General features: G+C 39.5%; 2 long non-coding RNA genes across 2 annotated transcripts; both read right to left on the bottom strand.

Moving 5' to 3' along the window:
- Positions 1–570: 570 nt before the first annotated feature.
- Positions 571–1,351, bottom strand: LOC143962920 (uncharacterized). The gene is made up of 2 exons (XR_013270834.1): positions 1,286–1,351; positions 571–1,183 (listed from the first exon to the last, which is right to left on the bottom strand). It is a non-coding gene; the product is annotated as an uncharacterized LOC143962920 (long non-coding RNA).
- Positions 1,352–2,953: 1,602 nt separating this feature from the next.
- Positions 2,954–3,734, bottom strand: LOC143962918 (uncharacterized). Its single transcript, XR_013270833.1, has 2 exons — positions 3,669–3,734; positions 2,954–3,566 (listed from the first exon to the last, which is right to left on the bottom strand). It is a non-coding gene; the product is annotated as an uncharacterized LOC143962918 (long non-coding RNA).
- Between the last annotated feature and the right edge of the window lie 1,262 nt (positions 3,735–4,996).

Here is a 4,996-nt window from a genome sequence, read left to right as displayed (position 1 = left end):
TGATGGTGCGTGTCGGCACCTAGCGTCCTGGTGTGCTCCATCGCCCCCACCGTTCGGAGAATGCTGCTGAGTGCGGCTCCCTGCTAATCCCCCCCTGCCGGCCTCCTTGAATCGATCCTATCCCCCTCGGAAAACGAAGATTTCCCCCCCACCTATCCTCCTACCTTCCCCCTCTGTGTCTCCCCCCCGGTCCGGGATAAGCATCAGTACTCCGGGTGACGATTCGGACCCTTAATGGGGTCCGTGGGGCTCCAGCGGGTGTACGGACGTGTGCCGGCGTGACCGGTCTACTGGATCAGCGGGCAGTGCAGGGTTGCGCTTTGGAAAACTTCGGTATACTTCGCTAACCCTCGGAAAGCCTGCTGTGAGTTCCGGACGCCACCTACTGGACAAAGCAAGATATAGCTCCCAGGACTCGGGAAGGTATCGTATTGTATTGTATTGCACTGACAAAAAGGCAGAAATCTAATGAAGGTCAGTAAAAAAAAAAGGTACGTAATAGAGGGAGTTTGGGACTTTTAAATGAAGCACTAGGATAATGGAGGTAGGTTTTAACCAAATTGAAAAAAATATATATAATTTTTTATTGATTGTTCGGTAACAGATCATAAAAAATAATAAAGATCAAATTCATAAAGTATATAGGCGTAAGTACAGTAGAAGCATGATATATAGTATTCACATATAGCAGCACATAGTAGTAATAAATAAAATAATTGGGTAATATGGCATGGTAGTGCCTATGACAGCAAAACCGACATCAGCAAGTACATCCACATAATACATATGCATCCACTAGATGTAAAACAAAAATAAATTTAGTATATAGTTAAAAAAGTAAATTCATAACAAATTCATAAAGTATATAGGCGTAAGTACAGTGGAAGCATGATATATCGTATTCACATATAGCAGCACATAGTAGTAGTAAATAAAGTAATTGGGTAATATGGCATGGTAGTGCCTATGACAGCAAAACCGACATCAGCAAGTACATCCACATAATACATATGCATCCACTAGATGTAAAACAAAAATAAATTTAGTATATAGTTAAAAAAGTAAATTCATAATAAAATAAATATAGTTCCATATAAAGTATAACTGGGACATCATTTCAAAAGCTCGACGCGTTTCGTGGGTGTCTCCCCACTCATCAGGAGCTGATGCGACCAAAAAATTCCTATGGAATAGAATAAAGAATAATATAATATACTAACCATATAAATAAAAATAAATTAATGGGGATTTAATGCGTGTAAATGGTTAGCCAGGGCAGACTCACCAATCCGGATGGAAAGTGCAGTGTGCGGCAGTGGGCGTAGGGTGGGCCATGGGCAAGATCCCTCCCCGGGAACTGAGGCGGCATAGACATGAATGCGATATCAGGCGAAACCAAAAAGATACAGCAGTGTTGAAGAGTATCAGATATGGAATGTGTGGCAATTGTTGAAAACAACATATCTAAAAACAAAATGTTAATAATATGTATGATTAATGAGAATAATGTGATGCAAAAGTAATTGAAAATTGATAGTGACCCTCAAAGAGTACAGAGAGAGTGCTGGCCATAAGCCAAGTATATACTATGTAGTAAGTATATGCAGATGAATGTAAACAGTGAATGGTGTGCAAAAATTAAAGAAATGTAATAGTGTAAAAGAAAGTGTGAGTGTGCAGTTTAACAAAAAGTGAAGAAAATTAATGAAGGGGTGTACATAGACCATGATAGACAAGGAGAGTGACAGAATTACCAGTCATCAAGAAAAGAAAAGGTGTGAGTAGTAGGAGAAAAAAGATTTTTCACCTAAACATCGCTCCTAAAACACCAGCAGACAAGATATTAGGATGAGAGATCCGTCCAGCCGGCGCCCTGCCAATAAGGTCTGCAGACACCGGTCAGGGCGGCTCTGATAATAAAGGCCCCTTTAACTATCCACAGCTGATACTGATTGCACAACCAGCATGGAGAAAAAAAAAAAAAAAATGTAAGGTAAACTTTAATGATAGTAATGGTAATATTTATAAAAGCTAGTATTGTGGCTTAAGACAAAAGGTAGTAACCATGAGCATAGGCAGGGTCAAGTACAATCAGACCAGAGATGAAGTGTGAGTAGAAGGAGAAAAGAGATTTTTCACCTAAAACATCGCTCCTAAAAACAACACCAGCAGACAAGACGGCCAGTGTGTGCAGACTCCATGCAGAGACCAGCTGCACACACAGCTATCTCCGAGTGGGGTTTAAATATGCCGCCAACGCCACGTGCGTGAAACATAGGGGGAGGAGCCACACCTAACCTGGATAAAAAAAACAGCGTCAGGCGCGCCAGATGCCCCCCAATAGAGACACGGAGACGGAAATCACTAAAACGTTGGCGTGATGACGTCAAAGGTGACGTCACACGCACGACGTAGGACGCGTGGCGCCGATGCGCAAAGTAGAGTCCACCCGAACCTCCCAATCAGATGTGAAGGGGGAGGAGGGGAGGACCAACTGGCGCATCGCAGTTCCCGCAAGGAAAGAAAAGAGTCCAGCAACACCCAAATACCCAACCGCCCCACACATAACAATAACCGCAATCGGCCAGCGAGTGTGCACTGGACCCTATTAATTAGATATCCAGGTGGGACGTTTATACGGTGTCGGTAATGCTGTCAATGTACAACATAAACATGAATAGAATAAATGTATGTAGGTACATAAAAAATACTAAAGACATCAGCAATATATAAATGGACCTCACGCCGGGAAGATAGGGGGACACTATCAATCCCGTATATCCAGGTACTTCCATCCCGATATATATGCAAGAAAGGAGGGGAATTTTGGGACTTTAAATGAAGCACAAGTATGTGCCTCCATCCCGGTAATTGGTACGTAATAGAGGGAGTTTGGGACTTTTAAATGAAGCACTAGGATAATGGAGGTAGGTTTTAACCAAATTGAAAAAAATATATATAATTTTTTATTGATTGTTCGGTAACAGATCATAAAAAATAATAAAGATCAAATTCATAAAGTATATAGGCGTAAGTACAGTAGAAGCATGATATATAGTATTCACATATAGCAGCACATAGTAGTAATAAATAAAATAATTGGGTAATATGGCATGGTAGTGCCTATGACAGCAAAACCGACATCAGCAAGTACATCCACATAATACATATGCATCCACTAGATGTAAAACAAAAATAAATTTAGTATATAGTTAAAAAAGTTAATTCATAACAAATTCATAAAGTATATAGGCGTAAGTACAGTAGAAGCATGATATATAGTATTCACATATAGCAGCACATAGTAGTAGTAAATAAAATAATTGGGTAATATGGCATGGTAGTGCCTATGACAGCAAAACCGACATCAGCAAGTACATCCACATAATAGATATGCATCCACTAGATGTAAAACAAAAATAAATTTAGTATATAGTTAAAAAAGTAAATTCATAATAAAATAAATATAGTTCCATATAAAGTATAACTGGGACATCATTTCAAAAGCTCGACGCGTTTCGTGGGTGTCTCCCCACTCATCAGGAGCTGATGCGACCAAAAAATTCCTATGGAATAGAATAAAGAATAATATAATATACTAACCATATAAATAAAAATAAATTAATGGGGATTTAATGCGTGTAAATGGTTAGCCAGGGCAGACTCACCAATCCGGATGGAAAGTGCAGTGTGCGGCAGTGGGCGTAGGGTGGGCCATGGGCAAGATCCCTCCCCGGGAACTGAGGCGGCATAGACATGAATGCGATATCAGGCGAAACCAAAAAGATACAGCAGTGTTGAAGAGTATCAGATATGGAATGTGTGGCAATTGTTGAAAACAACATATCTAAAAACAAAATGTTAATAATATCTCTGGTCTGATTGTACTTGACCCTGCCTATGCTCATGGTTACTACCTTTTGTCTTAAGCCACTATACTAGCTTTTATAAATATTACCATTACTATCATTAAAGTTTACCTTATATTTTTATTTATTTTTTTCTCCATGCTGGTTGTGCAATCAGTATCAGCTGTGGATAGTTAAAGGGGCCTTTATTATCAGAGCCGCCCTGACCGGTGTCTGCAGACCTTATTGGCAGGACGCCGGCTGGACGGATCTCTCATCCTAATATCTTGTCTGCTGGTGTTTTAGGAGCGATGTTTAGGTGAAAAATCTTTTTTCTCCTACTACTCACACCTTTTCTTTTCTTGATGACTGGTAATTCTGTCACTCTCCTTGTCTATCATGGTCTATGTACACCCCTTCATTAATTTTCTTCACTTTTTGTTAAACTGCACACTCACACTTTCTTTTACACTATTACATTTCTTTAATTTTTGCACACCATTCACTGTTTACATTCATCTGCATATACTTACTACATAGTATATACTTGGCTTATGGCCAGCACTCTCTCTGTACTCTTTGAGGGTCACTATCAATTTTCAATTACTTTTGCATCACATTATTCTCATTAATCATACATATTATTAACATTTTGTTTTTAGATATGTTGTTTTCAACAATTGCCACACATTCCATATCTGATACTCTTCAACACTGCTGTATCTTTTTGGTTTCGCCTGATATCGCATTCATGTCTATGCCGCCTCAGTTCCCGGGGAGGGATCTTGCCCATGGCCCACCCTACGCCCACTGCCGCACACTGCACTTTCCATCCGGATTGGTGAGTCTGCCCTGGCTAACCATTTACACGCATTAAATCCCCATTAATTTATTTTTATTTATATGGTTAGTATATTATATTATTCTTTATTCTATTCCATAGGAATTTTTTGGTCGCATCAGCTCCTGATGAGTGGGGAGACACCCACGAAACGCGTCGAGCTTTTGAAATGATGTCCCAGTTATACTTTATATGGAACTATATTTATTTTATTATGAATTTACTTTTTTAACTATATACTAAATTTATTTTTGTTTTACATCTAGTGGATGCATATGTATTATGTGGATGTACTTGCTGATGTCGG

This window comes from Lithobates pipiens, unplaced genomic scaffold, assembly GCF_037356315.1.
Source record: "Lithobates pipiens isolate NorthernLeopardFrog02 unplaced genomic scaffold, aLitPip1_a1.2 Scaffold_8, whole genome shotgun sequence".
Taxonomy (NCBI): Eukaryota; Metazoa; Chordata; class Amphibia; order Anura; family Ranidae; genus Lithobates; species Lithobates pipiens.
The sequence above is the reverse complement of the archived record's forward strand: the minus strand, read 5'-3'. Positions and strand labels throughout refer to the sequence as shown.